Source organism: Camelus ferus, chromosome 1 (assembly GCF_009834535.1).
Source record: "Camelus ferus isolate YT-003-E chromosome 1, BCGSAC_Cfer_1.0, whole genome shotgun sequence".
NCBI classification, from domain to species: Eukaryota; Metazoa; Chordata; class Mammalia; order Artiodactyla; family Camelidae; genus Camelus; species Camelus ferus.
In genome coordinates this window covers 7926693-7943422 of record NC_045696.1, presented here as the reverse complement: position 1 = coordinate 7943422, position 16730 = coordinate 7926693, and the positions used below count along the sequence as shown (strand labels likewise).

The window sequence follows — 16730 nt, the reverse complement described above, 5'->3', positions numbered from 1 at the left end:
TTAATTTCCTTTGCTGCTTTCAGGGCAGTTTGAAGGGAGTGGTGGAAGGATGGATCTCCGTGGCACTCAGTCTTAGTCTCAGCCACGGGTGGTGGTGATACAGAACCACATCGTTGACAAGGAGGGGTGCCTTGGTGAGCTGGGAGAAGGGTGAGCAGAGAGAGAGGGAAAAAAGCAAAATATTAATAATAATGTTGCCTTTTCTCGGGTCCTGGAGGATTGCAAGTTGACCAGTCCTTCTCCACGGATTTTATTTTACATCTCTTGTCTGGAGTTAGCCATTAAAGACCAGTAGAACAACGGATGGGAAAAATGCAGGTAGGCAGCAGGTTGGTTGAGCAGGAGAAGAGGTTTCCAGGCTTGAACTGGATTATGTGCCCCAATGTTCAACAGACACGTTGGGAGTATACGCTGTGACTGAGCTCTGTTGGTGATGGAAATGTGAAAATGGATAAGACGGAGAGCAAAGTGTTCCTCCCAGCCACTCGGGAAAAGACAGACACGCAGGAAGTAGCTGGAGCTCCCTGCAGCCCACAGACAGGTGGGAGCAGCCCTTAGCAGCCTCCTTGGGCTCCATTAAGAGGTGACAAAAGGAACCTGGGTTCTGCGTGGGGCCCAAGCTGCCTGCATCCATTTGGGCAGCGTCAGCCCTGTGCACATGTGGGCCTCGTGGAAGCTGAAATCCCACCGGGGCTCCGCTGGCCGAGCCTTGCTCCCTGTCCTGGGAATCTTTTTCCTCTACGTGGCCCACTCCGCTGGGGCACTTTTTGCAATTCAGCCGCCAGGACAAAGGTCTCTTTTTGCAATCCCTCCACCTGGATGGGGCACCCTTTTTCCCCCACTTTGCACAGTCTCTCTGTACGTGAGCAGCCCCGATCTCACACACCTGCAGCATTTGTGTGGTTGCTTTTAGGAAATTTCACTGAGGAAGGGGGAGAGATGATTTCAAGGATGGCAAGCCTAGAGAATTAAGCCACATCACACACCAGTTGGGGGAGAGGGGCAACGAACCCTTCAAGTCATGGGAAATCAGCCTTTAGCATTTTCCTGTGAATGGGGCCATTCTACTTGCAGCCTTCTCCAATTCTGGTTTTATAGGGGAAGTCCAGGACTAAAATCTAGTGAGGAAAATGGGGGCATTGTGTTTTCTCTTTGAAGCGACCCTGTGCCTACATGGGAAAACAAGGCCCTCTCTTAACAATCATTCGGTGCACGTTTCATAACTAGAAAAATCCTTTAATTTCCGGAGGCGGCTCAGACACCTTTTCTAAGCATGGGGCTCCTGTGATAATTGTCTAGGAAATTCACAGAAGAGGGAATCAGAAGATCTATGTGGAGTGCCGAGCGGGGCAGCTGCTATCTCTACCCGCCTCCTCCAAAAACTGCCCCTTGTCTTCTGTGGACACTGATGGAGGGAGATGCGGTGACTGCCGGGCTCCCTGGGGCTCCAGCCCTGTCTCAGTGGACTCTTGGCCATCACCTGGACATCATTCTTCACCCCCTAGAGACCCATCTTCAGCTTCCTTCCTTCCTCAAGCCCCCTATATTCGTTTCTTTCGGCTGTCTGACAGATCACCACAAACTGGCTGGCTTACAACAACAGAAATGTATTCTCTCAGCATTTAGGGACTGGAAGTCCAAAATCAAGGTGTGGGCAGGGTTGGTTCCTTCTTATGGGTTCAGAGGGAGAATTTGTCCACGCGTCTCTCCAGCTTCTGCTTGTTGCCTGCAGTTCTTGGCATCCCTGGGGTTGCAAATACGTCACTCCAGCCTCTGCCTCTGTATCGTCCTTCTGTGTCTGTCTCTGTGTCTTTTCTCCTCTTCTTATAAGGATGCCAGTCATAATGGATCAAGAGTCCACTTTACTTCAGTGTGACCTCATCGTAACTCTACTAATTACATCTGCAGTGGCCCTGTTTCCAAATAAGGTCACATTCTGAGATTCTAGGAAGGACATGCATTTGAGGAGGGGACACTATTCAACCCAGTTCACCCCCATCCTCCAATGACACTGAAATCCATGGAAGTCAGTCCATGGGATTCCATGGAATTCATCCTTGGAAGCTCCCAGCCTCACAGCTCACCTGGTCTCTGACTGTCTATCCGGCCACTTTGTCTTCTGTTCCAGAAGAAGCTCTTCTCTTAACATTACGCCCCACTAAGAAATCCATTCACCCTTTATCTATTTAATCAAGTCTAAACTCCTGCACCTGAGTTTTCATGTCTCCTTACCCCGTAATATGTATTATCCTACTGCTGATGTGGCTCCTGGCCACACCATCTCCCAGACCTGCCCTTCCCTGCTCTCAGTCCACTGAGCCCTGGTCAGGGTCCTCTCCTTCTCCTCCTCCTCCTCCTCCTCCCCCGCCTCCCTTTCAGCAGAGCCCATCCCACTCCTCATAGTGCAGCTTCTGTCCCTTCTGTCCCTATCCTGAGGTCAGCGCACAGTAGGTCTCAGTTTATGCTCGTTCCACTGAATGGGGTTCCCCGTCGTCTTCCTGAATTCTCTAAGCCACACTCACAGCCTTTGTTTCCAGGACCCAAGAGCGATGTCATGTTGGAAGTCTCTCCGTCCATGAATTGCTCCCTGCCTCTCCGGTTAGCTGGTGTTTCACTAAGGAGCCATCTTCCCAGCCAGATTTTTAGGCTTTTTGAAGGCTGAGACCATGACCTATCTGTGCTCCAGCCCCGCCCCCACCCCCAGGGCACAATCCGGGAACTGAGAACACAGTATGTTTTCACTGAAAACTTGCACAAATGCAGCCATTTTGCTTTAGGGGCCTGTGTTTTCACAGAGCATTGCTTATGAGGGATTGAGTCAGTTTGGGATGTTAATACAACATGATCAGGATTAAAATTTCATCACTTTATTGTATGTGTTTAGCGTTTCTAAAGGTAGGCTTAAGTCTCCCTGTTTCAGAGCCTGCAGGGTTGCTTATTAAAAGTGACCCAGATTAGCTGATTCAGAATTTTAGGGGTGGGTCCAGGAATTTTGTTTTTATATGTCAGCCCCGGCCTCAGTCCAGGGGATTCTTAAGCATGGCAGAGTTGAGAATCACTGATCTAGACACGTGGATAATCAATATTGATTCTAGATGTGTGAGCAGAGCTGAAGATAAACTAGTGACTTATTACAGCTCATAGAGCCAGCTGGGGCAAAGCCAAAAGAGACTCACTGCTCCCTAGGTGACCCGTCGCTTCAACGGCTGCCATTGTCTCCCGATGCAGAGTGACAGTCTTGCAGAGTCAGGGGTCCAGTAAGGAGAGTCTGGAGGGTCTTTGGAGTGACCCCTGGGCAGTGTTGAGCCTGAAGCCTGCCCCAGCCGCAGAGTCTCGTCATGCCGGTCTGTAACCCCCACCCCGCTCCCCACCCCGGGCGGAGAGTTACAGCGTGCTGTTTGGTTCTAATGTTTGTTTTACTTTTGGAAACACCTCAGGGCAACTCAGGATAGGTTTTCACAGAGGTGTTTGACTTGGGCTTGGCTGCAAAGTTCCCCCTCTTTGGTCTGTTTATTGCAAGTTAGCACATGGCCCGAGATCCAGGAGCCCAACGCTAGTCCTAACAGAAATCAGGGGGCAGGCACATGAAATGAGACGTTGGGAGGGCTGATGGTGCTTCCCCGGGCTCGTTTCTTGTCCTGGAGCTAACCTGAGGTCAGGATGGGCATCGGGCTGCTTTGGACTTTGCAGCCTCTGGCCTGGTTCTGCAGCCCAGTGATGCCTCGGGACCATGGGACAGGCCCAGACACTGCCTGCCTGACAACACGGCCTGAAAGTTTATTTCCCGGGAAAGGGATATATTCCATTTTTAGCTCCCATTGTCCTTACGTATTCTCTTATTTAAAAAAAAAAATCAACTAACTTTCGATAGCAAATTGCTGGTCTCTCGTGATTTTAATTTTCAAGTTGCAAACAGACTCCAGGATACAGCTGGATGATAATCTCCATCACTGGGCCAGCTATTCCATTACATCGTTTCATTTAATCTGCACAGAACTCGATGCTGAGGGTATTATTAGATCCCATTTAGAGATGAGAAAACAAACTCAGAGAGGTTAAGTCAGCGACCCCAGGTGACCCAGCTAATAAATGGGGAGGGGGCAGGGGTTGTAGCTCCAGGAACTACATTTTCTCAGCAGCGTGAGGGCTCGACACGTGGTGATGACCTACCCCAGTCTGAACCTTCTTTCCTTGCCTTGAAGAAGGAATGAATAATGGTTTGCTGAGGGCTGAAAGATTTCACCTGAGTCTTGCCCCATCTGCATTAAGCATATCAGCTCAGTTTATATCAGTAAAACAAAAATCAAGGAAAGTTATGGGTTTATAGTGACATGTCTGCAGGGCATTAAAATAGACTGTTAAAAAAATTTTGTGTGTGTGTCCAACTATTATTTTTTAATTCTTTTTTTGTTTTTCTTGGGGGAAGGGAGGATTAGGTTGGTTTGTTTGTTTAATGGAAGTACAGGGAGATTGAACCCAGGACCTCATACATGCTAAGTACACACTCTACCACTGAGCTGTATCCACCCCCCACCTAAAATACACTATTCATGTGAGTTTCTGCCCACACCACATTTCTTTTTCACACAAATGAGAAGTATGATTGAGAGTCACTAGCATGGGTGGTAGAAAGAGTTTAAAATCCAATCAGAACCTAATCAGGACCTTGGAGATGTGACCACAGTACTTTGATCCAGGGAGGGTCATGCTCAAAGGTGTAGGTGTTGGGTGAAATCTAGGACATGTGGGGCTGGGGGAAATTAAACTGAAACTTATGAGTTTAGGGAACGGGCCCACCAACTCCCAAATTTCCTACTTGAAGATCCTCTTCTTACTGCTTCCCTTCCAGAGTTTCTACTGCGTTGACGTGGACGCAGCTCTCCTGCCCCACCACCCACGGGGTCAGCATCTTGATCACGGGAGATTGTAAGCTCTGTTAATCTTTCTTATCAGCAGCCTGGGCTTAGTTCAAGGACCCATGGTTCTCTATTTGAAGGGACACTCAGCAGGCTCCCAGCCAGTCCCTGGCCCTGGGCAGCAGCTGTTTTGGATGGAAGGAGGAAGACTGAACTGAGAATATTTTAGGACTATGTTACTCTGTCCTTGAGAGAACACTCAAGGATAGAAAAAGAGTCCTATGAATTTAAAAAGCCCAGTTATTGATTAAATCAAAGGAGCTAAGCTATTATTTAAACATGGAGCTCAGTTCCTAGAGGCTGGACGAGGTCAGCTGGGAGGGGTTAACTGTACTATGCTGCCTTGAATACTCTGGAAAACACCATCTTCTGACTTTTTGCAATGAGTGAAATGCAATCAGAAAACAGCACCACAAGTAACAGTGATTAGTCTTGCATTTGAGGCTCGATGTGTGTTCCATGTTTATATATATTTAACCCTAATATCTCCGAGAGCCGAAGTTGGTGTTGTTATCCTGGGTCTGCATTCTGGGGAATAAGAGATGTGATGGGTCCAGTAATTGGTACAAGATTATAAAGTTAATCATCGGTAGGGCACAGAAATGAAGGAGGTCCTTTCTTCTGTAAGCCGTCTCCCATGAAATACTGTGCTTATCTCTGCTGAGGTCTGACGGGGTATCACATTCTACCACCACACTAGCCAGAGGTCAAGAGCGACGGTGCCAGCCCTGCGGTATGCTGCGGGGTCAGTCCTGGAATTAGCAGAGTTCACTCTCAGCCAAGAAAAGAGTATTCCAAGGAAATGATATCTTAGATACTTTTTTCCCTTAGTTGGTAGACATCACTTGAGAGGGTTATGGTATATTAAAGCCATATTACTGTGACATCTTGTAAATTTTATAGCTACTGTTTTACACTTACTCAGCATTCCAGGTCTCATTGTGGGGTTCACTTCAAATAATATTGTATGACTGAGTGTGTAAGAATCAAATGCAAGTTGTACTGAATGAATTTTTCTTGAATATCATGGTTTTTATTGCTTTAAAAGTAGAGTTTCTTTGCATTCATGATTATTATAGTTGTAAGAAATAAGGGTTGTTTACTAGAAAACAAAATGCCAAATATTTCTCAACTATTAAAAAAAAATCTATATAATCTCAAAAGCATCTGACTTAAATGAAGGAGGAAGTTCTCAGCCCAGGCTGCACATTGGAATTTAAAAGCTTCAGAAGCTTTTACAAGCTTCTAATGTGTGAGCCTCACCCCTAGACCAATTAGATAAGCTCTCTCAGAAGTGCTGTCTGGCTAGTTATAGTTTAGAAATTTCTGCAGGCAATTCTAAATGCAGCCAGTCTTGAGAACTACTGGGCCTAAGCAGTAATGGATTTTTTAATTCATGGAGTTAGGTCTGATTGCCATCAGTGCATTAGTGTATCACAAAAAAGAGCTACATTTTGCATTACAAGTAAGAGTTTTGAATATAATGCAAATGAAATATATGCAGTGAATACAATATATGCAGTAAGTCAATATGTTAACATATATAAAGCAGATGCTCAATGTTACTGAGAGAATAACTGAATGAACATCCTACAAAGTTTCATATGAAAAATCATATTTTGATAAAGCTAAGATGTCATCAATTGTAAGACAAAGTATCACTGAGAAAGAAAAATTTTTAATTAAACTGTGATGTGCCACATATTTTAAGCCATAACTCAATTTCAAAAATGTTCAAAACAGGAAAAAAGTCTGAGCTTTATAATTAATGAAATACAGTACTTAAAAATTACTACACTTATTTTTCTGCCTGGTCTACTCCATCTGTTATACCACTGATGTCCACTAGATGCCGCTGTGAGCTGCAACTTCAGGTTCCAAAAGGAAATCTGAAAACCAATTTTCTTAGGTATTTAAAATTGAAACAGTCTGCCCCTTTTAAAGACAAAAGAGCTTTAAAATCTCGTATTGTGAGGGGTTGTTGCTCATAATTTACCTTCTATTAAGATCCATCCTCAGTATCTCACAAAGTGTAAAATTATTTAAAAAGTGAATTGAAAAGTTTTCATGGCCAGATGGAAAAAACTATCACTTCCCTTTTATCCACATCCTCCAATTTCACATTTCGCTTGTCTGTAGCTGGTTATAGAGAAGAGACAGTAATACTGATAGGAAGGTTGATGTTTGACCTAAATCAAATTGAAAGTAAAACCATGAAGGAAAGAATATAATGTCTAATTTGAAGACAGCAGATCATGGGATCCTGCACACATGAGTAACGGCTTCCCACACAGGAAACGATGGGTGGAAAGGGGACCAGGGGTAAATGGGCAGGACCTCGAGCTTAAACCCAATCCCAATGTTAAACCCTGGGGACTGACCAGACCCGCCATGGCTGAAAACTGGGATGACTTCCCCTATTGGATGAGAATCACTCTCCCAGCAAAATTATAGAGGCTTAGGGTGGAAAAGAAGCTCGCAGAAGCTTCTAGAGTGTGACTCAAACTGCTCCTGAGCTTTAATGAGATGAGAACAGAAACTGAGAGCATTTCAAAAATGCGTTTAGAGCAAAATAACAGAGTAATATTCTATCTAAATGTAATAAGAAGAAATTGGGCTCATAGTTTGTATGTCTTTTATTTCATTTTTCTAACCATTCAATTTTTCTGGTACTTTACAATAGTATCAGTCCATAACAGATTGGAAATTGAAAATAAAGAGTAGTCCTTCACCCCAGATAGCTTGAGAATTACTGCAGAAAATCCACCCTGAGCCACCAGAAGAGGAGATCCCAGAACAGCAACTCTATTAACCCCCTTAATAATTTTCTAGTGGACAATGCAGGTAGAAAAGGGCTGAGGAACAGGGGCACTTGGATTGTGAAGGGCAGGATGACTAGAGAGGTAAAAAGAAATCCTAAGAACAGTACACCTCGGGGAGCCCCAGCCTCTGAGCCTGCGGTTGGCAGTTCACCCCAGAACCCCCTTCCAGCTCTACAGAGGCTCAGACACCCTGCATCATTAAACCCCAGCTGGCCCCCTGGCCCGATGCAGACACACAGCAGACTGACCTTGGGACAAGAGGAACACAGGGGGCCGCAGCGAAAAGAAAATACAAAACCGCTCAGAACTGCCCAAATCTTATATATTTAGCTTCAGAAGACAAACACAGAGAGAAGTCCATAGTTAAATTCCTTCCTGGCTTAATCCAGCCCAAATCAGCAGGCTCTGATGGAAGGGAGGCTTAACACACTGTGGACGGCCATTTACGGATAATTGAGTTGGCTATTTTGCTTCTTTAAAAACATTCTGTTGCATCAATATACTGTTGGTATCTCTTTTGGAAAGCAATTTGGTAACAATTATCAACATGTAAATTGTGACTACTCTTTAATCCAGCTGTAGAAATTCATCCTACAATTATACTCTTAAAGGAAGCAACAAAACACCCAATATTGTATCCAGTCCTCTGACTGACTCTTTAGGAGGGAAAAAAACTGGATAAAAGCTAAACATCCTCAACAAGAGACTAGCTAAATGGTGGCACCCCTAGACTGGAATAGTACACCCCACTGAAAGATGAAATGCTTCTCCAGGTTCTAATGTGGAAAGAGTTCCAAGACACAGCTTTAAGTAAAGGAAGCAAGTTGAAGTCCAATGGGTACCGTATGGTCCTATTTGTGTAGAAAAGCAGCCTATGCACTTTGATCATGCAGAGAACCCTTCCAAGGCTGTGTCTGTTCACCATGATCATCTCTGGGAAGTAGAGCTAAGAGCCAAGACTTTCATCTCTAATATCACACCCTTCCATGTGGGTTTGTTTTGTTTATAAGTAAAAATAAGTATTAATTTAATGTGGAACGAAGTACCTATTGCAGAATATCAAGACGTACAAGAAATGGCAACAAATATCAGTCAACCAAAGATATATCCAGAAACAAGGGGTTACATAAAATGATTGCACCCCAAAGCTCAAGAGATGTTGGCCGACATTGACAAAGAAAAAACCACAACTCCTAGATTTTCTCATCCATGGCTGGCGAATATTTTTAGTGACAGCCAATACCAGCCTGGGGAACGCGTAAAATCCAGTGGACCATGATGCAGAGGACTCAAGGCTTCCAGGCATCCTGGACACCACCAAACCCAGTGGTGACCAAACCCAGAGACAAGTGCTCAAGTATTTACTTACTATGTGGAAATGGAAAGGGACTGGGATTGGTTAACTAAATTAAAAACGGTTGCCTGGTCCTGCGTCATAGACAGAGGGAGTGTCTTGGCTACCAGAAGTGCTGTACCTTCTATAAATGGGATACACACATTTCTTGTTTAATTACCCTACATAGCGCCAATTCATTCTGATACCATTGGTCTTGGAAATACTTTTCTTAAAAGTTATATGTAATTACTACACACACACACACACACACACACACACACCCTACTCTGTACTCTAAGGATGAGTGCTGGGGAGGGAGGCTCCCTGTCCACCCTGGGGCCCTCAGCCCAGCGCACTGCATTATACACGCTCCTGATTAACAAGTATTTTCAGTGCTCCTCCGAGTTGAGTATATTCTGCAAAACACTCCACTTACATCCCTTTGGCCTTTCTTTCTGCCACTTATTTCATGTTCTAGGTACCAGCTTTGATCCATAGTCTCAGGTAAAAGATGTTCAGGTGATCATTATGGACTTGCCTCAAAAGGTAAAGGAAGAATATTATGCTGGATGTCAGAAAGCCAGTTTCCAGGCAGCCTGAGTCACAGAAATGGTAGAGGAAGCAGAGGGAGAAGTTTGGCACCCCCCACCCCCACCCCGGACAAATGGAAGTCCCCTGCGATTGTAACAAGCCCCACAAGCAGCATTGTGGGCCTGGGAGAGATGACCAAGGGCATGTGAAGGCAGTGTCAAGGCAGAAGCCAGAATTATGCTTATAAAGACCCAAAGAGCAACCTTCCCTAACTTCTGTGTCTCTTCTGTGTCATGGCCTATCTGACATATGTCGGGGGCCCCGGGTTGCCAGCAGTGGTGGGCAGGGAGCAGGCAGGCCCAGAGCCACCCCTGCAGGAACACCAGAGCACTCAGGGCTCCCAGTGCACTTGGAAAGAAACCACATTCACTTTTAGCCTGGGTGGGCCAGCTGAACAGCTGCGGCACCACTAAAAACAGCAGCAAGACAGAGAGACAATAGTCTTCCCCAGATCTGCCTTCAGGGGAAACAACCGGGAGAGGGAAGGCATACCTGAAGAGGGCCTGGAATGAAGGTTTTGAAGGGCCTGAGTGGGGACTGTCTTTTGAGACAGGTGGGTGACCTTAACTGCAGGCTTTTATTTTGCTAAGGTTGGGGATTGCTGCAAATTTGGGGCCAGAAATGAATTCTCTGGAGGCGGGGGACACGCTGAGGCTACCTCCTGGGGACTTTCTCCCCTGTTGGGCCCTTCCTTTATTTATTTAGAGGACTCAGCCTTCCCCCTAGGTAAATATTGAACAGGTACTTTAAAAACGCCCATTTAAACAATGGCGAACTGTTCTCCTGAGCTCCCGGCTGGCATTATGCCCTGACTTCCTCAGCGGAATTGGGGGAGCGCTAGTCCGGCACTTCCGGTGATGGCACTTCCGGTGATGGCACTTCCGGTGTCGGCCATCCATCTTGTGAGGAGGCCTCGCTTAGACCGGAAGTCCGTGGGGAGAGAGGCCTGGGGCCTTGGTTTGGACTCCATTAGGAGAAGGGTAGACGTTTGGGTGTGGAAGCTGGAGTTGGAATGGGATAGAACTCTTCAGGCACAGAGAAGGGGAGCCGTGGGGGACTGGCTGAGGTCCACTGAGGGTCTCCCACGAAGAAGATAGATGTTAGGAGGGGAGGGCGGTCCTACCACACACGACTTTTCTCTCTGCAACAACCTCAGAGGCCCAGAGGATCGTCTCCCGAGGAGAGAGTAGTCACTCCATTGGAAGCACAGGTTTTACCTCGACACCTTAGCAACCGAAAGTCTGTCTGATCACCTACACAACCTGTGGCTCTCCAAGGAACATAAAGGCCCAGAGCCTTACTGGAGATGCACTGCATCAGGGTCTCGCGGGAGATGTCCAGCAGAGGAACAGTCAGAGCCCATCTGTATCCAGGGCTCAACTGGATTCTTGGCCTCCTCATCCTCAAACGTGGCGAACACAGCTCTGGGCTCAGGCCCAGCCAGCGCTGAGCCTCCCGGGACTCCCTCCCACCAGCCGGGCTGGAAATACCGGAAAAGCCAAGGTAGCGGCCCTCAGAGGCAGTGCAGGTATTTTCTTTCCTTTTGGCCAGTTTGGTTTTAACTAGAAACTGGAATAATAATTATAATGATACATGTTTACATATTTTAACTAATTAATCCCTTGGAGTCCTCTTTTGGGGAGAAAGCGTTCTACCCACCTCATACATCAGGAAAGCAGGGCCATGTGGTTTGGCGGGGCTGGGTGGTCGCTGGTGTCAGTACGAGAGCGGAGACCTGGGCTTCAGCAGTTCTTGACTTCTTGGCCTGCGTCCAGATTGCTGGGCCTTGCAGCCCCTAGAAAGGTAACACGTGAGAAATTGAAGTGGCCCAGACCATAAACCATCAGGAGTGGTTGGCGGGCTCCCTGGCCCTGCCTGTGCCTGTTCCTCCTGGAGAAACAGGCTTGGAGAGGAGGAAAAGCTGTTTCTCCAGGACTGCTTTTGCCCATCTTTAATTACCAGGTAAAACAAAACTTTGCAGACAGAAAAGCTCCCGTTGAAAGAAAACGCCTAGTTGCTGTGAAGGTTTCATCTTTCTCTTTCGACTCCCAAGGTCTGCCACCATGTAACCCAGTGTTGGCCTGAAAAAATATTTGTCTACAGAAACAGCCACGTGGGGTGCTGGGGACACCAGTGCCTGGGCCTGAGGGAGGAGCCTGTATGGTTACCCTCTTAACCCCTTTTAACAAGCGATATACAGGTTTTCTCCTGATTCTGTCTTCTCTATCTGCTGGCAAATGTTTTTCACAACAAATTAGGGTGAGTTGGTAGGTGTAGGTGAAGGGAGAAGGGTAATCAATGTCTTCAATGGCCATGGCTATTCCTAGGTCGGGGGGTGGTGGAAACACAGAGGAGGCAGGCTGGGAGCCTTTCAGCCCCAGCAGTTGAAGACACGTGTAGAGGCATCCAAGTCGGCAAAGAAATCCAGGCTGAGTCTGCAGAGAAAATTGCTTTTTTGAAAGAAAGAAGTGAGCAGGCGTGGTCAAATACGACCCTCTCTGAGTGTTTGTATCAGGGCAGACTAGCAGCCCTGTTTGGAAGCGGAGCCTGGCTATCGCAGCGGAGTCTCCTTCTAAACGCGTAATAGGCATTTATTTAGTCTGCACCCCAGGGTGCCTGGTATCATCGTTCAGTTTTTCATATGTGGATGCTATCTTTCTCCTGTTCAGTTGTAGGCTTCCTAGTGGTAGGGACCAGAGTTTTCATAATCCACATTAATTAAAATGACGGATCAAAAACTTTCCCCTTGTGTGTTATCAGCGGAGGGACATAAACTAATTTCGGTCTCGTTCCTATTGCCTGACTCCCTTTCATTGTTCCAGGTTTCCTGTTAAGGTCTGACTTTTGAGAGTCCTCCCCGATGCCAGAGAGCACATCTGGGACACAGATGTTTCTTTTCTTTGCTCTTTCACAGTGGTAATTTTCTCAGCTACTGCAGGAAGCTCAGGCAGATTCAGAAGTACAAGGAGCCCCAGTGAGGCCTGAGATGATCTTCACTGGTGCTATCAGCGGGTCTGAATGCCAACATCTGCTTCAAGAGTGATTGCTCGGAGAAGTTCCTCCCAGTCCTAAATTTGGTTGCTCTGTTTTGAGGTGATAGCCTCATATTGAAGTAATTTCTCCCCACCAAAGGGTCTAGAATAGGTTCAGTTGTAATCGATTTTATGTAATCGTGACTGCCTCAAGAAACCTGGAAAGGGTTATTAAGAGTGTGTGTCTAGGCATATGGATAACTGTTCCAGCTCAGCAGTCTGAGCACCATTAGTAGCCCTTGAAATGGTTCTCCAGGAAGTGCGGGCTGCTAATAACTCTGCCCTGATGTTATTATGTGAGCCAAACAACGCATAACTTTTGTAAGTAGCCCAAGTGCTCTGAATTGGCAACCTGCTCAGGGAGACCACGTTGGTGTGCCTTCCTGAACCCAGGAAACCTCACCAAAGGAAAGCAGAAAATTATCAACCCTCCCTTGCCAGTAGGTTGACTTGTCACTGTCGATAGACAAACTGATAGATTTTGGAGCTATGTCCCTCCTACTGGCTCAGAAGAGGGCTCTACCTAGAGCAGTCAGTTGCGCTAAGACAATTTCTGTGGCAAGAGAAAGAATCTTTCCATTGGAATTGTTAATTAACTTTTTCACTTTGTTGAAAAATGCTGTATTAAGTGCTTGGAGATAAGAAAAATATGCCCTCAGGTTGTTCATCGTCTACCTACGAGGATAAGGCAGAAGATTGAAAAGCTAGTTAAAGTGCAAAGCAATGGCATATCCACCTTGTGGGAGAACATTCAGCCACTGAAGTGAATGAAGGAAATCTGTAAGTCCTGAGAGCTAACCAGGAAAAGGCCAGTAGCTGAACAAAATACCATCTAGGTAAAAATTAAAGCGAAGTGCCTCTGTGTATGAACATACAGTATATATGCAAATGCATAAAGGGGACGGGAAGAGACACAGCAAAGTAGAGAAGGAAAGTGAGATTGGGGGAGGCTGTAAAGAGCATTTCTCATATTTTTACTCAGCATTCTTCTGTATTGAATAAATTATTTAGAACAAGAAACTATTTATATATTTCTTACATAAAAAAAGGAAAGGGTGAAAATATCACAACAAACCAAGTACATGATGGGTACCAAGAGGTGACACCAAAAGTAATCACAGGTGGTCCCATTCCTCGGCAGTGATTCCCTGAGCTTAATCATGTGATACCATCAGGGCCAATGAGATTTAAGGGGGTGTCCAGGAGGCTGCTGGGTAAGGCTTCCTTGCTCTTAAGGAGAGGAATGAAGAAGAGAAAGCACATCGTCTTCCTTCTGTTGGACATCATAGTGTCTGGATGTGACTCCTGGCAGTGCAGCAGCCATCTTGTGCCTTGAGGAGCCACCCTGGGGACCAAGCCAAACTCTGACATTGTCACTAGAAAGATGGAAAAACTTGAGTCTTGGGAGACATTGCTGAGCCAGTGAACCAACCTGCCACAGAGCTATTCTCCCTCGGGACCTCTGCTCAGTGGGAGGGCGCGTTGGTCTTGCCATTGAGGTGGGACTATCTGTTACTTGCAGCCTGGTGTATCCTACCTGACATTCCATCAGCAGGAGCCCTGTCTGATTATGAGGTCTTAAGGTCCTTGGGCATATCTGAGGGGGCCTTTGGGCCCTAGGACCATGACACCTGGGCACTGGGACTTACTCCAGAATAGAGAAGAGGTCATGAGGCTTGTGGCTGGGAGGAGGGAGCCTTGGAGAGGCAGAGAACACATCCTGAGAGGCAAGGACACTCAGTCCCTGGCACCTCAGTGGGCAAGTGGGGCTGCAAGTGTCAGGTGGGAGGTAATCAGACAGGGGGCCCTCAGTCTGGCCCCTGGGGCATTTGATACAAGCTCCTAACAGATGCAGGAGCTGCACTTGGGAGGCTGGAAGAGCCATCGCAACCTAAGGCTGTTTGGAGGGGACCTTTCCTTCCTGGGAGTAGAAGGCCCCAGCTCTCCTGGGGGCCTGGGGAAGGAGCGTTCAGCAGCCACCCCGAGCAGAACCACAGCCTTGCAGAGCCAGGTGGGGCTGCAGGGGCTGCCACCAGCAGAGCCCGGGCCAGCGCAGTGGCGTTGCAGCAGGCTGGAGGTGGCTCCGTGCAGCTGTGCAGCGGGAAAGAGGCGACAAAGCCCTGGAGACCGCCCACTGCAGGTGTTCCCAGGATCCACCCTGAATTGCTCCAGAAGTGATGATGGTTTTGATGGGTTTGTAGAGGAGTCTACCTGAATTAAACTCCAGTCACCCCAAACTGCTATTGATTTAAGATGTTTTAAGCCAGAGCTGCAGTGTTGGAACTGAGGCTCTGCAGGAGAACCGGGAAATGAAGTCTTACTCGTTGTGGTTGCCCAGGACGGGAGTGGAAGAGAAAGAGTGAGCGAGACAGAGACACAGGGTCTGGGCGGGGGGCTGGTACTGGGATGATTTCTCATTTCACCTGATCCCAAAGAAAGGGGTGGCTGGCTTCTACTTGGGCTCTGAACATCAGCCCTTGCGTGGGGAGATCTCACCTCCAGCTTGAAATCAATCACCCCACTCACTTCTTGGAGTGAAGTCAAAGAAGGCTTGCTCTTAAATCACAAACTCTGAGAGGGGGTTGAAAAAAACCAGCACCGACTTCTGAGCTAATCTGTGGAACTGAAAGTGACATGATGGCGCTTCGGGGACAACAGATGCACAGCTCAGATCTCATTTAAAAACTGCCTTGATTCACTTGGAAAACAAAAAAACAAGACAAAACCAAACCAAACCAAAACAAAAAAAACAGCAAACAAATGTTGGTGGGGATGTGGAGAAATTGGAACCCTTGGGCATTGCTGGTGGGAATGTAAAGTGATAACAGCTTCTGTGGAAAAGAGGATGGAGAGTCCTCAAAAAAAATTACACAGCAGATCTAGCAGTTCCACTCCCGGATGCTCACGCCAGAGGCCTGGCAGCAGGGACGCAGACAGAGACGTGTGCACCCACGTTCACAGCAGCGTTATTCACAACAGCCGAAAGGTGGAAGCCACCCAGGCAGCCATCCATCAATGGATGGATCAGCAAAATGCGCTCTGCCCAAACAATGGACTGTTAGAAAGGAATGAAGTTCTGATACATGCAACAACGTGGATGAACCTTGAAGACGTTACACTAAATGAAATAAGCCAGTCACCGGAAGACAAATACTGTATGATTCCACGTATAGGAGGTACCTCAAACTGTCCAATCCATAGAGACCAAAAGTACAGTAGTGGTTGCCAGGGGCTGGGGGAGGGAGGAGCAGGAAGTTACTGTTTAATGGGTACAGAGTTTCTGTCTGGGATGACGGAAAAGTCTGGAAATGGATAGCGGTGATGGCTACTTAGTGTCACTGAATTCTACACTTAAAAATGGTTAGAATGGTATGTTTTATGTTGCATAGATTTTGACCGCAATTTAAAAAAATCTCTCTCGATGTGTATACACATACGCACATGCACACGCACACAGACATCCCGTGGGCGTGGTTTCTGACTAACACTATTACCCAAGTTTCTCAGTTTCTGGTCGGAAAGTGGCTTTCTGTCTACCTAGTCCTGCACTTTGCAAATTTCATCGCTTTTTCAAATTTCAAAACTTTTTAAATTTAAAAAATGAGATGAAATTACAAATTTCATCTTATCAAATGATTAAAAAAAAATTTCTCACACTCTTGATCCTAGGACTTTAATTGAACCATGAAGTGTTTAACTGAACACCAGAGACACATTTGGTAGATGCAGTCAAGGGTAAGGGGAAGATAAGATATAGTCTCTGTCCAAATGCATCCAGACAAGACTGACAGGTGCACTGTTAATACCAGACCAGCACTGAGAAGCCCCTTGACAGGGGTCCAAAGCAGGGCCTGGGGCAGTGCTTCTCACAGGAAGAGATGATCACTCCAGCCTTGGCACTAGCAAAACCGACTTTTATTTTCATTTCCCTTTTCCCTTCCAGTCTATTTCTCTCCCAATCAGTAAAAACCGTAAGCTTCTCTGGTTTCCCACACAAGTCCAGCAAGAGACAAGGGTCCGAAGACTGATCTCT

At 46.6% G+C, this 16730-nt stretch overlaps 1 long non-coding RNA gene across 1 annotated transcript in view; it reads right to left on the bottom strand.

Moving 5' to 3' along the window:
- Window positions 1–3: 3 nt before the first annotated feature.
- The window catches only part of LOC116660190, a 35934-nt gene continuing 19207 nt past the window's right edge, over window positions 4–16730 (bottom strand). Inside the window, exons 2-3 of the long non-coding RNA XR_004315590.1 lie at window positions 11325–11460; window positions 4–139 (exon numbers count right to left, since the gene is read on the bottom strand). This is a non-coding gene — a long non-coding RNA (uncharacterized LOC116660190). The remainder of the gene's footprint in view (window positions 140–11324; window positions 11461–16730) is intronic.